Here is a 21272-nt window from a genome sequence, read left to right on the forward strand (position 1 = left end):
CCGAGAAACATACCTCGAGACCAAAGGGAAATTGATTTTGGGCGATTCATCAGGACACATCGTAGGGAAGGAAAGATAGCCCGCATACATTTGTAATGTGTAATAAACTTGTTCCGCACATCCTTTAACCTTTACCCCACTTACCTTAAAACTGTAGTCTCCTGTCTTTGACATTTGCACCCTGGGATAAGGAGTAGGACCATCTAAGCAATATTCGGTTCTCGTATTTTTATAAACTTATTTTATGTTTCCACTTCACTCCGATGCTCGTAGATAGTCCAACATCTCCTGGTAGCTAACACCAAGGAGCTAGTAGCCTTTAAAGGCGTGGCACAAGGCTCTGTGATGCTGGAATTGTGAGGGGGTAAGCAAGCAAAGTGCCGGGGTCGCAGCGGGTCAGCTAGCATCTGTAGAGGCTGTGGGCAGGTGCGGGTTTGTGTCCAGACCGTTCTTCAAACAGTCTGTAAAGACCGTGATCTATTTCTCTCTCAACCACTAGTTAAAAAAACGGTCCCCCCCCAGCTTTCCCTGCAGTGCACCGGAGGCAACTAATCAGGTCACAGATTCAGACCTGCCAGTGTCATAGTGTAAAGTGCAGCCGGGATACTTGAGTTACTGGTTTAATTTGGAAACCAGGTACTGCAGTTGGCCGATTACAAACAAAACATAATAATAATAATGTTTATTTATAAAGCACTTTTCAACAAAACCAGTATTTGAACCAAAATGCTTATAAGGTGCAGGAGTAACCCAGTAAATCAGACATAATCTCTGGAGAACGTGGATAGGTGATGTTTACCATCGGGACCCTTAAACAGACTGTTTTAACCTTGGTCACAGGAGCGTCGGTGGGCGAGTCACACGAGTATCAGAGGTTTTAACCGCGCAGTTAGCATACATTTGAATGGTGCGATCGTCTGGGGAGGTTTTAAGGCACTGTTGCTACGCTACGCCAAATGGAGTACACACTTGGTTTTAATAGTTCCATTAGTCCTTCCTACTAACCCTGCAGACTGTGGGTGGTAAGAGCAGTGATGTTTTAATTGTATCTTTAGGGTCACCATGAGTTTCTCTATTACCTCATTGACAAAATGGCTCCCATTGTCACTATATATTTTCTCTGGTATCCCGAACCTTGGTATGATGTCCCTGGTGAGAGCTTTTGACACTGCCCATCCGCATTGGCAGAGGGAAAAACTTCAACCCATCGGGAAAATACATCAATAATCACTAAACAATATTTATTCCCTTGCGAGGGGGTTAATTCAATAAAGTCCATATTTAAATTTTGAAATGGGTACCTTGGTTATGGGTACTTCCCTTGTTGTTCCTTCATGTTTCCTTGTGGATTGTACCTGCCACATATCTCGCACGTTTCGCAGTACTTCTTTGCATAACTCGTGAACCCATAGGTTTTGAACACCTTCTCGAATAGTTGCACCATTCCTCATGTTAAGACATGGATTACCCCATGGCTCATAACACAGGCAAATCTCCACAGCAAATTCACTGGACAAGTCGCTGAGACCAGTACCTGTTCTTCGCAACACACATTAGATATTGGATCTTGGAACTTAAATGGTTTAGTCAAGAACACGTTAGTATACCCGGTGGCAGACGTTACAGTTATTGAATTTTTGGAGTATACTGTTCCCGGGCGCTCTTCGTCTTTTATTATGACAGTTTTACATGCTCCGCTATCGCATAAAAATGTCATCGTTTCCCCTTCACTATTAAACTTATCGTAGGTTTTAGGTAGTCTTGTAAGACATAGAAGATTTCTTCTAGATCCAATATTTGCAGAGGCTCTTTGTCGACTGGGGGAGTGGGAGTATCTCTGGTTGATTTGTCCCTCACTTCAGCATCGGTCAGTCAGGATCGGTCATAGCTTCGGGATCTTGAACCCTCCTCGCCTTCTCTTAGTGTAATATGTTTAGCCAGGGTACAATCTCGAACCCAATGGTCGAGTTTTCCGCAGACAAAATATCCGTCCCCCCTTGGGGACCTACTCCCTCTACCTCTTCCTCTACCGCTTCCTCTGCCTCTCTGGGATCCCCGCCCCTGATCTCCTAGTTTTACCCGGTAGAATACAGGGACGGTATTTTCGCTTATTTCTTCAACATCGACCAGATAAGCGTTCTTTACAATCTTTTTCTGTTTGGTGTTTTCCTCCGCATGTACTGCCCAATCTTTTACATCATTGAGTGCCTTTGTTTTCCATCCCACCGTGTGCTTTTTATATATAAACTAATCTCGGGTTTTAATCCGTTTAACAGTTCGATTTTAAACTATTGGGCAAACGGTCCATCATCCACCCACGGGATCGGTACTTCTTGTCCACTATTTGCTTCAAAGACAACCCTAAATCTGGAGAAATAGTGGAGCACAGGGTCGGCTTTATTTTGTGTACATTCCCTAATTTTATTGTAAGTGTCTCTGGAAGTGTGCTCTTATTCGATTTTCAATAGCCATTCGTCTGTTATGATAATCATTCTGACTTGGTACCCACTGAAGGGGTGCTCCATTTACAATAGCATTCCAGGCTCCTTCAATTAAACACCAATCACACCCGATAAGTCTTTGCAACGCTTGCTCATATTCTACCTTATTTAAGCGATAACACAACCAGGTTTCCAAAGTCCCACTGCCACTTTGCGAAATTATCTCTAGGATGTGGAATGCCCTCCAGTGCCTTTTTAATATCCTCCGTATTCCACTTACACGTACATTGGCCCCACTGCGCCGGCATCTGGATTAGGCATTGCAATCGTAGGATACATTTCAGCCCTGCTTTGTCTTATTGACCGTGGAGATTTAGGCTCAAATATACGACCTGCATGAAGATTATAAACGGTACCTGAGCGAGTGGTTTTCGGACTTTGCAAACCTGGGTGCAGCTGGCGGCTTTCCTTAATGGTTGTTTGTGTTCCAGTACGGGGGTTGGAGCCCTTGTTGAGTCCGATCCGACGGTTTCTTCCACCGGTGGCAAGACCACCCCCTTTTTCTCCGGTGTGTACGGGGGGGAGGCACTCGCCATGCCCGGTGATCGGTGGGAGAATTCGTTGACCCCCTTCTGGAGGAAAGCGTTTGGAGGAAGGTTCGTTTTTGGTAAGTTGTTCCTTCTCTTTTTCCTTTCCGTCTCTGCGCGATCTGGCTTCCTGAAGCCACAGACATGCTTCATGGTAGCCCAACTTGTCTTTATCCTTCCTTCTTTGTGTTGCATCTTTGGAAATAGCAGACGTTAATTTACAACAATAATCAACAAGTAACTTACCACTAAAATCATACCTTTCTTTCCACTTGTTTAAGTACTTACAATTATGCTTACTTTGTATAAACATACGTTTCTCATCGCCTTCATAATCTTTTGAGTTTGTTGAGCCCATTCTGATTCCCTCCTCGAGACTTTCGACTATACTTTTTCCCGTCAAGTCCAACTTGACTAAAGTCCCAGACTTCTTACCTTGGACGACCCCGTTCGTCGCCCGAGCAGTCCAACTACTCTTCTCCTATCAAGTCCAACTTGACTACTGAAGTCCCAGACTTCTTTGGCGATCCAGTCGCCGGAGTGGTCCCACTACTCTCTTCAATTGTCCCCGACAATGCTGTATGCCGTCCCGGGTCTCTGAGGAAGGTAACAAAATACAACTCGACAAAGTCAAAATTACTTAGCTGGGGCCCCACTATCTACGGAACGTTCAGTCCTACCTCCGGCGTGTCGGTTGAGCCCCGTCACTCTGCCCCGGTGTCCGTAAAGAACCTTAAAATGAGCGCTCTTGGTTCCCCTGAAAACCGGCAACAGAGGTATTGGGGCCCCACGTTGGGCGTCAATTGTGTTAGAAATGTTCTAACAAAGACTATTATAAAACGGAGATAGAAACTGAACGAACTTTATTGTGAGAGAGAGAGTCACATAGAACCCAAGTGTCTGTGGGAGTCCTCTCTGAGCTAATGCTGAAAACCATCTCTTTTATACATTGATTTAGACAAAAAAGCATCCAGACAAATGGTAATGAACAAGGACACTCAGAATTCAAAGGAAATAACATTTAGCTGTGGAAAGTTACACAGGAGCAAGATTAGCCGTTCTGCAAGTTCTGTGATAAATTCTTAATCTCTTGACCGAGACCTGTCAATTACTTGTGCCCTAGGAAGTTTCGGTAAACAATCTTGTGCAGACGCAGATAGAATACACAAGGAAATAGTTACATAATTTTTTCCATCAACATACAAAAAGAAAACGCATCTGAAGCAAATTTACAGGCAGATTTATCACTTCTGATACTTTTTAGATATCAAAGGAATCAAGAAAAAACACAAATAATGCCTTACTGTTGATGAAATGCAGTGTGCAAACGCGATAATTCCCAATATTTTCAATTCCGATATCTGCCCACTGACTCCCATGGCTATCTGGACCACTGACTCCCATGGCTATCTGGACTACACTTCTTCCCACCCTGCTTCCTGTAAGGACTCCATCCCCTACTCCCAATTCCTCCGTCTACGCCGCATCTGCTCCACGGATGAGGCGTTCCACACCAGGACATCTGAAATGTCCTAATTATTCAGGGAACGGGGGTTCCCCTCCTCCACCATAAATGAGGCTCGCACCAGGGTCTCTTCCATACCCCGCAACACTGCTCTCTCTCCCCATCCCCGCACTCGCAACAAGGGCCGAGTCCCCCTAGTCCTCACCTTTCACCCCACCAGCCGTCACATACAAAAAGTAATCCTCCGTCAGTTTCGCCACCTCCAACGTGACCCCACCACTCGCCACATCTTCCCATCTCCCCCCATATCTGCCTTCCGCAAAGACCGCTCCCTCCATAACTCCCTTGTCAATTCTTCCCTTCCCTCTCGGTCCACCCCCTCCCCGGGCACTTTCCCTTGCAACCGCAAGAGATGCAACACTTGTCCCTTTACCTCCCCCCTCGACTCCGTTCAAGGACCCAAGCAATCGTTCCAGGTGCGACAGAGGTTTACCTGCATCTCTTCCAACCTCATCTATTGCGTCCGCTGCTCTAGATGTCAGCAGATCTATATCGGTGAGACCAAGCGGAGGTTGGGCGATCGTTTCGCCGAACACCTCCGCTCGGTCCGCAATAACCAAGCTGACCTCCCGGTGGCTCAGCACTTCAACTCCCCCTCCCACTCCGTCTCCGACCTCTCTGTCCTGGGTCTCCTCCATGGCCACAGCGAGCAACACCGGAAATTGGAGGAACAGCACCTCATATTCCGTTTGGGGAGTCTGCACCCCGGGGGCATGAACATCGAATTCTCCCAATTTTGTTAGTCCTTGCTGTCTCCTACCCTTCCTCAGCCCCCCTGCTGTCTCCTCCCATCCCCCAGCCTTCGGGCTCCTCCTCCTTTTCCCTTTCTTGTCCCCACCCACCCCCGCCCCCGATCAGTCTGAAGAAGGGTTTCGGCCCGAAACGTTGCCTATTTCCTTCGCTCCATGGATGCTGCTGCACCCGCTGAGTTTCTCCAGCTTTTTTGTGTAACCTCTGCACAGCCAATGTTCGCCAAGCACTTTAGCTGTTGTTGTTGCTTCAGCTCTCGCTACTCTTTACCTTCATTTCGCTGCACTTTTGGAATTCTCAAGTTGGGTACATGTCTCTCACACTTACCCCGACTTCCACATTTTTTACAGCGCAAAAATTCAACATTTTGGCGGGTTTTAACAGGTAGGAAACTACGCGTTTCTTACATTAATAACATATACCGGAAGTTACGGATGTCCTCCAGATGAATTGATCGGCTCCGTGCGTCAAGCCCCATGACCCAATGACCTTACGTGCACACCCCCTATAGTGATTAGTGCTCTGCGTTGTGGCCGCAGCAACCACGGTTGGAATCCGAATCACGGCAGAGGGTAGTTTATGATTTTGCTTTTCAGTCGCTCCCATTGATAACAGGAGACCAAAGAGGGCCGCGGCTGGCAGATGCTGGTTTATATCAAAGGTAGACACACATGCTGGAGTAACTCAGGGGGTCAGGCACTCTGGAGAGAAAGAATGGGTGACGTTTCAGGTCGAGACCCTTCTTCAGACTGAAGGAGGAGTAAACAGAGACTATAAAGTTGTAGTGGAAACGAATTAAGGGCAGATTAGGCAGATGGGAGCAGATGGGCGTGGGGAGAGGGAGGGTAGTGACAGGGGCTGGTAGTTGACAAGCGGAGCCAAAATGGGAATGGATGTTCGGCAGATGGTTGATGACGGAGAGGGGATGGGAAGGAAGAAACAAACAGGTAGATGGGTATGTTTGGAGAAGGTGGCTCGTCCCGCAACGTCGCCTATTCCCTTTCTCCAGTCTGAAGAAGGGCCTTGACAAGAAACGTCACCTATTCCCTTTATCCGGGTCTGAAACAGTCTCGAAACGAGACATCATTCATTCCGTTTCTGCAGAGATACTGAGTGACCCGTTCAGTTACTGCAGCCCTTGTGTCTATCTTGGGAATGTCGAGTATATGGAGTCTGGTGGGGAGAGTAGCGAGCCTTGCTAACGCGGGTGGGGGAGGGATGAAGCAGTTGAACAAGAGGCAATAGAACCAGGTAAGAGTGTTGCAGTTGCCCAATTATCGTTTTCTCCTTTAGTCTCTAAGTTCTTTAAACAATGCAATATACAGAATAGCATAGTACAGTGTGGAAAGATGGGTCATGACCTTGCTCGTGGTAGCGAATGGCATATCGAAGATCGAGTAAGGCAGTAGGATTTGTAAAAGTCAAACGAGAGCAGTTGTGATCGTTTGGAAGGACCAAGTGTATCCAAAGTCCAGGGGAATAAGCCAGCAAAACAACATGGGCGACCAGCAGAACCAACCAGTGGCTGAACCATAGGATCTATGAGTAGAATTTAAAATGTGAAATTGTCAGAAGTGGGATTCGAACCCACGCCTCCAGTGGAGACTGCGACCTGAACGCAGCGCCTTAGACCGCTCGGCCATCCTGACCACAAATCATTCCATATAAGATTAGTGTCATTGCAGGAATCAATGAGGCTGATTAAATTATATTCATTTTTCCACCGTTCAGAATCCGAGGATTTGTTTTGTTATCGTTTTAACCTTTAACCTTTAACCTTTACCCCACTTACCTTAAAACTGTAGTTTCTTGTCTTCGACATTTGCACCCTGGGATAAGGAATCTGACCATCTAAGCAATATTCAGTTCTCGTATTTTTATAAACTTATTTTATGTTTCCATTCAGCCTCCGATGCTCGTAGATAGTCCAACATCTCCTGGTAGCTAACACCCTCTAATTGGACAGTAGTTGATACCAAGGAGCTAGTAACCTTTAAAGGCGAGGCACAAGGGGTAGTGATGCTGGAATTGTGAGGGGGTAAACAAGCAAAGTGTTGTTTACAACCCCCCCCCCCCTCCCCCTCCCAGCTTTCCCTGCAGTGCACCGGAGGCATCTAATCAGGTCACAGATTCAGACCTGACAATGTAAAGTGCAGACTTGAGCCACTGGTTTAATGTGGTAACCGGGTACTGCAGTTGTAGCTTACAAAACAAAGGAGAAGATGCAGGAGTAACTTAGTAGATCAGACAACATCTCTGGAGAACAAGGATAGGTGAAGTTTTTCCATCGGGACCCTTATTAAGACTGTTTTAACATTGGTCACAGGAGCGTCGGCGGCCGAGTCACACCAATATCAGAGGTTTTAACGGCGCAGCTAGCACACATTTGAAGGGTGTGATCGTATAGTGATTAGTACTCTACTTTGTGGCTGCAGCAACCTCGGTTGAAATCCGAGTCACGGCAGACGGTAGTTTATTATTTTGCCGTTCAGTCGCTCCCATTGACAACAGGAGACCAGAGAGGGCCGCGGCCTGTGGGGTGTAGTCACCGAGCCGGCGTCTGCTCATACCCCAAAGACCAGAATCCGGGAGCATTGACCCGCTGAATGCGAAGGACGCGACCGATGAGGAGCAAGGCCGGTAGGCATTGGACCCCAGAGGCTGGCCTCCGGGAGGCGACCCCCAGGGAACAAAGGTGGACGGGCGAGGAGAAGTACGTGGGATCGCTGGAACAAAGGAGACGGCTGGAGGCCACGCATTGACAGTAAAAAAAACTGCAGTGATTGAAGTGACAGGAAGAAACTACAGGTGTTGGTTTACACCAAGATAGACAAGAATGTTCGAGTCACTCAGCGGACCAGGCAGCGTGTCTGCAGAGAAGGAATGGGAAGTTTCAAGAAGGGTCCCGACCCCAAACGTGACCAATTCCATCTCTCCAGAGCAGCTGTCCGGCCCGCAGAGTTATTCCAGCATGTTGTGTCCATCTGTAGTAGCTGAAGGTTGGCTGGAAGGCTAGAGTTAAGGAGCGTCATCACCAGTCCATGGTCGCCCGAAGGCGGGTTGCGTTGGGTGCGACCGCACCTCCTCCCCTACCCCCGAATCTGAACCCAGTGGCTGTATCCCCAACACCAGACGCCGCTGCGGCGGGGCCCTCTCCCCTCGCCTCCCCCGCCTCCCCCATGCCTTTCTTCCACCACCACCCCCCCCCCCCCCCCCCCCCCCCCACACACACACACACACACACACAAACACACAGCCGCGCGGCATCCAACGCTGCGTGAGGGGGAGAAAGGTAAAAGAATGTGAGAGGGGGAGGGGAGGAGAGGGGAGGGGAGGGGAGGAGAGAGAATGGAAGGAGGGGAGAAAGTGATGGGGAGAGAGAGAGAGAGAGGTAGAGGGAAAGGGGGATTATCCTTAGTGAGATAGCAAAATTAAGGCAGATTTTAAAGCTATTATATTTTTTCCTCCATATGAGTAATTTTAAACAATATCAAATAATATCAAACAATTGGAACTGCTTTCTTTTTCTTGATAACACTACTAAAATATGAATTCCATAGTTTGTGACATAAATATACATTTTAATGGGCTCATTATATACAGATGCTAGCATTAAAAAAACACAGAGATGTCATGATGCGGCTGTATAAGTCGTTGGCCAGTTGGGAGCGTGTTAGACTGAAGAATTAAAGGTCCCTGGTTCAATCCCGGGTTTCAGTAGTGGTCCGATTACTTTTAATTTCGCTGATCTGTCCCTAATTTTGAGCCGGTGCTTTTGCCTGTGACTCATCCATTAGTTCCGCTCTCTCCGGATTTAACAACAACCTGCCTTGTTGTGTTTGTGACTACGGGCAACTGTGGAATTTCCGCTAGATATCCCAGTTTCCTCGCCAGTCTACCAGATGTATGATCTGGAAGTACATTGACAACTATACATCATCCCGGTGTGAAAGTGCCAGAATAAATTGCTCGGTGGTGAGCGTGGCCACGTGTTGGGCAAAGACCGGTTTCTGTGCTTTCTCACTCGATCGATAGCTCTGATGGGCAACATGTCCAGCACGTGTGTGACACTGTGAAAGTCAGCATCTCCGAGCGTGAGGGGCAATAGCAGTAATTACGATTATTAATGATACTGAGCGTTGATCCTCTCATGTGCAACCCAGGAGTTGTCATTGATTTCGTCCAGCGCCGAGAGAATGGCGGACAGCAAATTAATAGCATTCATATCAGCAGGACTGGACCGTGTCATTTGGCTGAAGAGTATAAAACGAGATATAGATCACGTGCACAAATTGGGGTAGAAGGTTAAGGGGGGGACATGATAGAGGTCTTTAAAATGATGAGAGGGATAGACAGATTTGACGTGGACAAGCTTTTCCCACTGAGACTAGGGAAGATTCAAACAAGGGGACATGGCTTGAGAATTAAGGGACTTAAGTTTAGGGGTAACATGAGGGGGAACTTCTTTACTCAGAGAGTGGTGGCTGTGTAGAATGAGCTTCCACTGAAGGTGGTGGAGGCAGGTTCGTTATTATCATTTAAAAAATAAATTGGATAGTTATATGTACGGGAAAGGAATGGAGGGTTATGGTCAGAGCGCAGGTATATGGGACTAGGGGAGAATACGTGTTCGGCACGGACTAGAAGGGTCGAGATTGCCTGTTTCCGTGCTGTAATTGTTATATGGTTATATGGTTATCATTCATTCCGAAGGTCCACAAACATGCTGGAGAAACTCAGCGGGTGCAGCAGCATCTATGGAGCGAAGGAGATAGTCAACGTTTCGGGCCGAACCCCTTCTTCAGACCATTATTCATTCCGTTTCTGCAGATATACTGCGTGACCTGTTCAGTTACTGCAGCCTCTGTGTATATCTTGGGTATGTCGGGTATATGGTGTCAGGTGGGGAGAATAGCGAGTCTTGCTAACGAGGGTGGGGGAGGGATGAAGCAGTTGAAAAAGAGGCCAGGCAGGTTGGAGTGTTGCTGTTGCCCAATTATCCCTTTCTCCTTTATAGAATAGCATAGTACAATGTGGAAAGATGGGTCATGGCCTTACTCGTGGTAGCAAATAGCAAATCGAAGTCCAGTCGAGTAAGGCAGTAGGATTTGTAAAAGTCAAATGAGAGAAGTTGTGATCGTTTGGAAGGACCGCGTGTATCCAAAGTCCGGGGGAATAAGCCAGCAAGACAACATCGGCGGCCAGGCAGAACCAACAACCAACCAGAGGCAGAACCATAGGATCTTTGGGTAGAATTTAAAGTGTGAAATTGTCAGAAGTGGGATTCGAACCCACGCCTCCAGTGGAGACTGCGACCTGAACGCAGCGCCTTAGACCGCTCGGCCATCCTGACCACAAATTATTCCAGATAAGGTTAGTGTCATTACAGGAATCAACGAGGTTGATTAAATTATATTCATTTTGCCACCGTTGAGAATCCGAGAATTTGCTTTGCTGTCGTTTTAGGTTCAAGAAAAGTGTTACATTTCATAAAAGTGATTGAATGTCTCACGATGATTTATTCAAATCTTACAAATTCATCGGTGAGTGGAAATGAGATGGTTAATCAAATTAATGCCCCTGTCGTCAGAACTGGGAAGAGCCACATTGTATATATTTACAGCAGTACCGAGAAACATACCTCGAGACCAAAGGGAACGGGATTGTTGACGACTCATCAGGACTCAGCGTAGAGAAGGAAAGATAGCCCGCATAAATTTGTAATATGTAATAAACTTGTTCCGCACATCCTTTAACCTTTACCCTAGGGCGAGGAGAGGTACGTCGGATCGCTGGAACCAAGGTGACGGTTATAACCATATAACCATTACAGCACGGAAACAGGCCACCTCGGCCCTACAAGTCCGTGCCGAACAACATTAGTCCCACCTGCCTGCACTAATACCATAACCCTCCATTCCCTTCTCATCCATATGCCTATCCAATTTATTTTTAAATGATACCAACGAACCTGCCGCCATCACTTCCACTGGAAGCTCATTCCACACCGCTACCACTCTCTGAGTAAAGAAGTTCCCCCTCATGTTACCCCTAAACTTCTGTCCCTTAATTTGGTTCCTTAATGAGACGGTTGGAGGCCCCGCATTGACAGTAGACAAACTGCAGTGATTGAAATGTTCAGGAAGAAACTGCAGGTGTTGGTTCACACCGAAGATAGACACAGAATGTTCGAGTCACTCAGCGTCTATGCAGAGAAGGAATGGGAAGTTTGAAGAAGGGTCTCGACCCCAAACGTGGCCCATTCCTTCTCTCCAGAGCTGCTGTCCGGCCCGCTGAGTTACTCCAGCATGTTGTGTCCATCTGTAGTAGCTGAAGGTTGTCTGAAAGGCTGGAGTTAATGAACGTCATCACCAGTCCATGGTCGTCCGAAGCCGGGTTGCGTTGGGTGCGACCGCAGGTACAGGAGTGCAGAGTTGTATGAAAAATAATGTTTTACACAGAGTGGTGAATCTGTGGAATTCTCTGCCACAGAAGGTAGTTGAGGCCAGTTCATTCGCTATATTTAAGAGGGAGTTAGATGTGGCGCTTGTGGCTAAAGGGATCGGGGGTATGGAGAGTCAAGTCAAGTCAAGTCAAGTCAAGTATATTTGTCACATACACATACGAGATGTGCAGTGAAATGAAAGTGGCAATGCTCGCGGACGTTTGTGCAAAGGACAAACAACAAAACAACCAAACAAATTATAAACACAATCATAACACACATATTCTTTTACATAATAAATAATAGAAGGAAAAACGTTCTGTAGAGTTAGTCCCTGGTGAGAAAGGCGTTTACAGTCCGAATTGCCTCTGGGAAGAAACTCCTTCTCAACCTCTCCGTTCTCACTGCATGGCAACGGAGGCGTTTGCCTGACCGTAGCGGCTGGAACAGTCCGTTGCAGGGGTGGAAGTGGTCTCTCATGATTTTGTTTGCTCTGGAGTTGCACCTCCTGTTGTATAGTTCCTGCAGTGGGGTGAGTGAAGTTCCCATAGTGCGTTCGGCCGAACGCACTACTCTCTGCAGAGCCTTCTTGTCCTTGGCAGAGCAATTCCCAAACCAGATGGTAATGTTCCCGGACAAGATGCTTTCCACCGCCGCTGCGTAGAAGCACTGGAGGATCCTCGGAGACACTCTGAATTTCCTCAATTGCCTGAGGTGGTAAAGGCGCTGCCTTGCCTTACTCACGAGTGCTGAGGCGTGTGATGACCATGTCATATCCTCAGAGATGTGGACTCCCAGATATTTAAAACAGTTCACCCTATCCACAGGATCCCCATTTATACTCAATGGAGTGTACGTCCTCGGATGATGTGCCCTCCTAAAGTCCATGATCAGCTCCTTCGTTTTTTTGATGTTCAAGAGGAGGCTGTTCTCCTGGCACCAGAGTGCTAGATCAGCCACCTCCTCCCGGTAGGCCTTCTCATCATTGTCTGAGATCAGGCCCACCACCACAGTGTCATCAGCAAACTTAATTATTGAATTGGAGCTGAACCTAGCCACACAGTCATGTGTGTACAGGGAGTACAATAGGGGGCTGAGGACGCAACCCTGGGGCGATCCTGTGCTCAGGGTGAGGGACTTCGATGTATTCCCTCCCATCTTGACTACCTGGGGCCTGGCGGTGAGAAAGTCCAGGACCCAGGCACACAGGGAGGTGTTGAGCACCAATGCCCGTAGCTTCCCGGCCAGTCTGGTGGGGACTATCGTGTTGAAGGCTGAACTGTAGTCTATGAACAGCATCCTCACGTAGCCCCCCTTCTGGCTGTCCAGATGGGAGAGAGCGGTGTGCAAGACCTGGGGGACCGCATCGTCCGTGGACCTGTTCGGACGGTATGCAAACTGCAACGGGTCCATGTTCCGAGGGAGGAAGGCGCAGATGTGATTCTTCACCAGCCTCTCAAAGCATTTCATGACTACCGAGGTAAGGGCCACCGGACGGTAGTCATTCAGGCAGGCTGGGGAGGCATTTTTCGGTACCGGTACAATGATGGATTTTTTGAAGCAGGCAGGGACCACGGACTTGTCCAGGGAGAGGTTGAATATTGTAGTGAGCACTGGAGCTAGCTGCGTAGCACAGGACTTGAGTACTCGCCCCGAGATGCCATCGGGGCCTGCAGCTTTTCTCGAGAGAAGGCAGGGATGGGGTACTGAGTTGGATGATCAGCCATAATCATATTGAAAGGCGGTGCAGGCTCGAAGGGCCGAATGGCCTAATCCTGCACCTATTTTCTATGTTTCTATGTTTCTATGAATTTGCAGATGGGGTTTAATCTGAGTGATTGTGAAGTGACGCCCTTTGGGAGGTCGGATACACACAGGTAATGGCAAGACCCTCGAGAGCATTGTTATGCAGAAGGATATTGTGGCCCAGCAGTCCCTGTAATTGGCAACACGAGTAAATATAGTGGTTAAAAAAGGCGTATGATTGGGTCTCAGATCTTCCCTTCCATATGTTGCAGCTAAGGTTCTCTTCCATTCCGCCATACTCACCATGGAGTCGTTTATATACTGTGTAGCTCCTTTGCAGTGGGCGGTCCGGAGCGCCCACAAGTGTCACAAGATCATGTGATAGGAGCAGAATTCGGCCAATGGGCCCATCTAGTCCATTCCGCCATTCAATCATGGCTGATCAATCTCTGCCTCCTCACGCCATTCTCCCATCTTCTCCCCATAACATCTGACACCCGTATGGTTTGAACATCATTGTATGATTTGTGGCTCACTATATAGACATAACCTTACCAGATTTCCACAGAATGTCAGCTGAAAGAAATTCTCACTCGGTATCGAGACTCGCTCTGGCACTATCGTACATTCCTTCCCGCCTCACAACTGAATCTTAAAGCCTCGTATACCTATCACCAACGAAGAAACAAACAGGTAGATGGGTATGTTTGGATAAGGTGTCTCGTCCCGAAACGTCACCTATTCCTTTTCTCCAGTCTGAAGAAGGGCCTTGACAAGAAACCTATACTCTTTATCCGGGTCTGAAATCAGGCTCGAAACGAGACATAATTCATTCCGTTTCTGCCCAGATACTGAGTGATCCGTTCAGTTACTGCAGCCATTGTCTATATCTTGGGTATGTCGAGTATATGGAGTCACGTGGGAGAGTAGCAAGTCTTGCTAACGCGGGTGGGGGAGGGATGAAGCATTTGGACAAAGAGGCAATAGAAACAGGTTGGAGTATTGACCAATTATCCTTTTCTCCTTTAGTCTTTGAGTTCATTAAACAATGCAATATACAGGTTAGCATAGTACAGTGTGGAAAGATGGGTCATGACCTTGGTCGTGGTAGCGAATGGCAAATCGAAGATCGAGTAAGGCAGAAGGATTTGTAAAAGTCAAACGAGAGCAGTTGTGATCGTTTGGAAGGACCACGTGGATCCAAAGTTCGGGCGAGTAAGCCAGCAAGACAACATCGGTGGCCAGGCAGAACCAACCAGAGGCAGAACCATAGGATCTTTGGGTAGAATTTAAAATGTGAAATTGTCATGATTTTATATGATATGTGATTGTATGATATGTGGCTCGCTATATAGTCATAACCTTAACAGGTTTCCACAGAATGTCAGCTGAAAGTTATGTTAGTTAGCAGTCTTGTCGTGCGTGACCCCTTGGGCAAGAGTGACCATATGGTTGAGTTCTTCATTAGGATGGAGAGTGACATATTTAATTCAGAAACAAGGGTTCTGAACTTAAAGAAAGGTAACTTTGAGGGTATGAGACGTGAATTGGCCAAGATAGACTGGCAATTGATTCCTAAAAGGTTGAAGGCAGATATGCAATGGAAGGCAATTGAAGGCTGCATGGATGAACTACAACAATTGTTCATCCCAGTTTGGCAAAATAATAAATCATGGAAGGTAGTGCATCCGTGGATAACAAAGGAAATCAGGGATAGTATCAAAACAAAAGATGAAGCATACAAATTAGCCAGAAAAAGCAGCCTACCAGAGGACTGGGAGAAATTCAGTCCAGCAGAGGAGGACAAAGGGCTTAATTAGGAAAGGGGAAATAGATTATGAAAGAAAACTGGCAGGGATCATAAATACTGACTACAAAAGTGTTTATAGATATGTGAAGAGAAAAAGATTAGTTAAAACAAATGTAGGTCCCTTGCAGTCAGAAACAGGTGAATTGGTCATGGGGAACAAGGACACGGCAGACCAATTGAATAACTACATTGGTTCTGCGTTCACTAAGGAAGACTTAATTAAGCTGCCGGAAATAGCAGGGGACTGGGGGTCAAATAAGATGGAGGAACTGAGTGAAATCCAGGTTAGCCGGGAAGTGTTGTTAGGCAAATCGAATGGATTAAAGGCCGATAAATCCCTAGGGCCAGATAGGCTGCATCCCACAGTACGTAAGGTGGTAGCCCCAGAAATAATGGATGCATTAGTGATAATTTTTCAAAACTCTATAGATTCTGGAGTAGTTCCTGAGGATTGGAGGGTAGCTAATGTAACCCCACTTTTTGCAAAGGGAGGGGGAGAGAAAACGGGGAATTACAGACCAGTTAGTCTAACATCGGTAGTGAGGAAACTGCTGGAGTCAGTTATTAAAGATGGGATAGCAGCACATTTGGAAAGTGGTGAAATCATTGGACAAAGTCAGCATGGATTTATGAAAGGTAAGGCATGTCTGACGAATCTTATAGAATTTTTCGAGGAGGTGACTGGTAGAGTGGATAAGGGAGAAGCAGTGGTTGTGTTATATCTGGATTTTCAGAAGGCTTTCGACAAGGTCCCACATAAGAGATTAGTATACTAACTTAAAGCACATGGTTTTGGAGGTTCAGTATTGATGTGCATCGAGTAAGGCAGTAGGATTTGTAAAAGTCAAACGAGAGCAGTTGTGATAGTTTGGAAGGACCAAGTGTATCCAAAGTCCGGGGCAATAAGCCAGCAAGACAACATCGGCGGCCAGCAGAACCAACCAGAGGCAGAACCATTGGGTATTTGGGTAGAATTTAAAATGTGGAATTGCCAGAAGTGGGATTCGAACCCACGCCTCCAGTGGAGACTGCGACCTGAACGCAGCGCCTTAGACCGCTCGGCCATCCTGACCGCAAATCATTCCAGATAAGATTAGTGTCATTACAGGAATCAATGAGGCTGATTAAATTATATTCATTTTTCCACCGTTCAGAATCCGAGGGTTTGTTTTGTTGTCGTTTTAGTTTTTTTTAAAGTGTTACATTTCACAAGCGACTGAAAGTCTCACGATGGTTTATTCAAATCTTACAAATTCACCGGCATTTGCACCCTGGGATAAGGAATCTGACCATCTAAGCAATATTCAGTTCTCGTATTTTTATAAACTTATTTTATGTTTCCATTCAGCCTCTGATGTTCGTAGATAGTCCAACATCTCCTGGTAGCTAACACCCTCTAATTGGACAGTAGTTGATACCAAGGAGCTAGTAACCTTTAAAGGCGAGGCACAAGGGGTAGTTATGCTGGAATTGTGAGGGGGTAAACAAGCAAAGTGTTGTTTACAACCCCCCCCCCCCTCCCCCTCCCAGCTTTCCCTGCAGTGCACCGGAGGCATCTAATCAGATAACAGATTCAGACCTGACAGTGTAAAGTGCAGACTTGAGCCACTGGTTTAATGTGGTAACCGGGTACTGCAGTTGTAGCTTATAAAACAAAGCATAAGGTGCAGGAGTAACTCAGTAGATCAGACAACATCTCTGAAGAACATGGATAGGTGAAGTTTTTCCATCGGGACCCTTATTAAGACTGTTTTAATATTGGTCACAGGAGCGTCGGCGGCCGAGTCACACCAGTATCAGAGGTTTTAACGGCGCAGCTAGCATACATTTGAACGGTGTGATCGTATAGTGATTATTACTATACTTTGTGGCCGCAGCAACCTCGGTTCAAATCCGAGTCACGGCAGAAGGTAGTTTATGATTTTGCCTTTCAGTCGCTCCCATTGACAACAGGAGACCAGAGAGGGCCGCGGCCTGTAGGGTGTAGTCACCGAGCCGGCCTCTGCTCATACCCCAAAGACCAGAAACCGGGAGCATTGACACGGTGAATGCGAAGGACGCGACCGCCGAGGAGCAAGGCCGGTGGGCATTGGACCCCAGAGGCTGGCCTCCGGGAGGCGACCCCCAGGGAACAAAGGTGGACGGGCGAGGAGAAGTACGTGGGATCGCTGGAACAAACGTGACGGCTGGTGGCCCCGCATTGACAGTAAAATAACTGCAGTGATTGAAGTGTTCAGGAAGAAACTACAGGTGTTGGTTTACACCAAGATAGACAAGAATGTTCGAGTCACTCAGCGGACCAGGCAGCATGTCTGCAGAGAAGGAATCGGAAGTTTGAAGAAGAGTCTCGACCCCAGACGTGACCAATTCCATCTCTCCAGAGCAGCTGTCCGGCCCGCTAAGTTATTCCAGCATGTTGTGTCCATCTGTAGTAGCTGAAGGTTGGCTGGAAGGCTGGAGTTAAGGAGCGTCATCACCAGTCCATGGTCCATGGTCGCCCGAAGGCGGGTTGCGTTGGGTGCGACCGAACCTCCTCCTCCTCCTCCCCCCCCCCCCCCCCCCCCCCCCCCTTTTTATTTGACGACAGAGTAAGGAAACATTCCGATAATTTTTTGTTTTTAATTCGGAGCGCAATCAGAGTTTCCACTTTGACGGAAATCGCCCGAAATTCTGGATTCAGATCCGCTGGATGATGTGGGGGAGGGGGGGGGGGGGGGTGTAACCATCCGGGCCTGCGCATTTGGGCAAAATGACGCCGTCTCTCCGCGCGTGCTCTCCGGGCGGGATCAGACTGCCATCTGCACTCCACATATTCAGCTCGATGCCTCTTGCCTACTTCATGTAATTAGTGGAAAATTTCGTTGCAGTAGGGGGAGACTGTGTTTTATCCTCGGTGGCAAACAACCCATGAGGGAATCTAATCCGGCTTGCGGGATGATTTAGAAAGGGACTTCTTCCACCCCCCCCCCCCCCCCCCCCCCCCCCCCCCCCCCTGCGTGAGAGGGAAGAGGGGGGAATGTGAGAGGAGGAGGGAGGGGAGGGGAGGAGAGAGAGAGAATGGAAGGAGGGGAGAAAGTGATGGGGAGAGAAAGAGAGGTAGAGGGGAGAGGGAAAGGGGGATTATCCTTATTGAGATAGCAAATTAAGGTAGATTTTAAAGCTATTATATTCTTTCCTCCATATGAATAATTTTAAACAATATCAAATAATATCAAACAATTGGAACTGCTTTCTTTTCCTTGATAACACTACTAAAATATGAATTCCATAGTTTGTGACATAAATATACATTTTAATGGGATCATTATATACAGATGTAACATTTCCCTTTTGAGATGGGGGGGGGGGGCAAATATGCGTCAAGCGGATAGCCTAATCGTTAAAGAGATAAAAGATAGCCTACTCGATAAAGAGCTAAGAAGAGGAATTAGAGCTGTCAATGGAAGGTACTCTGAGAAATTGAGGAGCAAGTTGTTCGCTGGTGACTCTTCTTCAGTTTGGAAGGGCATGCAAGAAATCACCAGCTATGAGAGGAAAGGCCCCCGCTCTTTGGACAATCGTCAGCTGACGAACGACCCGAATGAGTTTTACTGCAGGTTTGAAAATCAGAAACGTAACCCTGGTACCCCCTCCTCAACAAACACAGCCAGACCCCAGAGGCAGTCAGGAAGGTAAAAACAATGTTAGCATTTAGTTTAAGAGGGCTAGCACACAAAAACAAAACAGGGATGTCATGATGCGGCTGTATAAGTCGTTGGCCAGTTGGGAGCGTGTTAGACTGAAGAATTAAAGGTCCCTGGTTCAATCCCGGGTTGCAGTAGTCGATTTGTCCGATTACTTTTAATTTCGCTGATCTGTCCCTAATTTTGAGCCGGTGCTTTTGCCTGTGACTCATCCATTAGTTCCGCTCTCTCCGGATTTAACAACAACCTGCCTTGTTGTGTTTGTGACTACGGGCAACTGTGAAATTTCCGCTGGGTATCCCAGTTTCCTCGCCAGTCTACCAGATGTATGATCTGGAAGTACATTGACAACTATACATCATCCCGGTGTGAAAGTGCCAGAATAAATTGCTCGGTGGTGAGCGTGGCCACGTATTGGGCAAAGACCGGTTTCTGTGCTTTCTCACTCGATCGATAGCTCTGATGGGCAACATGTCCAGCACGTGTGTGACACTGTGAAAGTCAGCATCTCCGAGCGTGAGGGGCAATAGCAGTAATTACGATTATTAATGATACTGAGCGTTGATCCTCTCATGTGCAACCCAGGAGTTGTCATTGATTTCGTCCAGCGCCGAGAGAATTGCGGACAGCAAATTAATAGCATTCATGTCAGCAGGACTGGACCGTGTCATTTGGCTGAAGAGTATAAAACGAGATATAGATCACGTGCACAAATTGGGGTAGAAGGTTAAGGGGGGGGGACATGATAGAGGTCTTTAAAATGATGAGAGGGATAGACAGATTTGACGTGGACAAGCTTTTTCCACTGAGACTAGGGAAGATTCAAACAAGGGGACATGGCTTGGGAATTAAGGGACTTAAGTTTAGGGGTAACATGAGGGGGAACTTCTTTACTCAGAGAGTGGTGGCTGTGTAGAATGAGCTTCCACTGAAGGTGGTGGAGGCAGGTTCGTTATTATCATTAAAAAATAAATTGGATAGTTATATGTACGGGAAAGGAATGGAGGGTTATGGGCTGAGCGCAGGTATATAGGACTAGGGGAGAATACGTGTTCGGCACGGACTAGAAGGGTCGAGATTGCCTGTTTCAGTGCTGTAATTGTTATATGGCTATATGGTAATATGGTTATCATTCATTCCGAAGGTCCACAAAAAAAATGCTGGAGAAACTCAGAGGGTGCAGCAGCATCTATGGAGCGAAGGAGATAGGCAACGTTTCGGGCCGAAACCCTTCTTCAGACCGTTTCTGCAGATATACTGAGTGGCCCGTTCAGTTACTGCAGCCTCTGTGTATATCTTGGGTATGTCGGGTATATGGAGTCAGGTGGGGAGAATAGCGAGTCTTGCTAACGAGGGTGGGGGAGGGATGAAGCAGTTGAACAAGAGGCCAGGCAGGTTGGAGTGTTGCTGTTGCCCAATTATCCCTTTCTCCTTTACAGAATAGCATAGTACAATGTGGAAAGATGGGTCATGGCCTTACTCGTGGTAGCAAATAGCAAATCGAAGATCGAGTCGAGTAAGGCAGTAGGATTTGTAAAAGTCAAATGCGAGAAGTGATCGTTCGGAAGGACCGCGTGTATCCAAAGTCCGGGGGAATAAGCCAGCAAGACAACATCGGCGGCCAGGTAGAACCAACAAACAACCAGAGGCAGAACCATTGGGTAATATTTAAAATGTGAAATTGTCAGAAGTGGGATTCGAACCCACGCCTCCAGTGGAGACTGCGACCTGAACGCAGCGCCTTAGACCGCTCGGCCATCCTGACCACAAATTATTCCAGATAAGGTTAGTGTCATTACAGGAATCAATGAGGTTGATTAAATTATATTCATTTTGCCACCGTTGAGAATCCGAGAATTTGTTTTGCTGTCGTTTTAGGTTAAAGAAAAGTGTTACATTTCATTAAAGTGATTGAATGTCTCACGATGGTTTATTCAAATCTTACAAATTCATCGGTGAGTGGAAATGAAATGGTTAATCAAATTAATGCCCCTGTCGTCAGAACTGGGAAGAACCACATTGTATATATTTACAGCAGTACCGAGAAACATACCTCGAGACCAAAGGGAACGGAATTGTTGACGACTCATCAGGACTCAGCGTAGAGAAGGAAAGATAGCCTGCATAAATTTGTAATATGTAATGAACTTGTTCCGCACATCCTTTAACCTTTACCCTAGGGCGAGGAGAGGTACGTCGGATCGCTGGAACGAAGGTGACGGTTGGAGGCCCGCATTGACAGTAGACAAACTGCAGTGATTGAAGTGTTCAGGAAGAAACTGCAG

General features: G+C 47.1%; 4 non-coding genes across 4 annotated transcripts; all 4 read right to left on the minus strand.

The window, feature by feature from the left end:
• Window positions 1–6869: 6869 nt before the first annotated feature.
• Window positions 6870–6952, minus strand: trnal-cag (transfer RNA leucine (anticodon CAG)). The gene has a single exon. It is a non-coding gene; the product is annotated as a tRNA-Leu (tRNA).
• A 3621-nt stretch (window positions 6953–10573) lies between these two features.
• On the minus strand, window positions 10574–10656 carry trnal-cag (transfer RNA leucine (anticodon CAG)). Its single transcript has one exon. It is a non-coding gene; the product is annotated as a tRNA-Leu (tRNA).
• A 5637-nt stretch (window positions 10657–16293) lies between these two features.
• trnal-cag (transfer RNA leucine (anticodon CAG)) lies at window positions 16294–16376 on the minus strand. The gene has a single exon. It is a non-coding gene; the product is annotated as a tRNA-Leu (tRNA).
• Window positions 16377–20669: 4293 nt separating this feature from the next.
• On the minus strand, window positions 20670–20752 carry trnal-cag (transfer RNA leucine (anticodon CAG)). The gene has a single exon. It is a non-coding gene; the product is annotated as a tRNA-Leu (tRNA).
• Window positions 20753–21272: the final 520 nt, after the last annotated feature.

Source organism: Leucoraja erinacea, chromosome 34 (genome assembly GCF_028641065.1).
Source record: "Leucoraja erinacea ecotype New England chromosome 34, Leri_hhj_1, whole genome shotgun sequence".
Lineage (NCBI taxonomy): Eukaryota > Metazoa > Chordata > Chondrichthyes > Rajiformes > Rajidae > Leucoraja > Leucoraja erinaceus.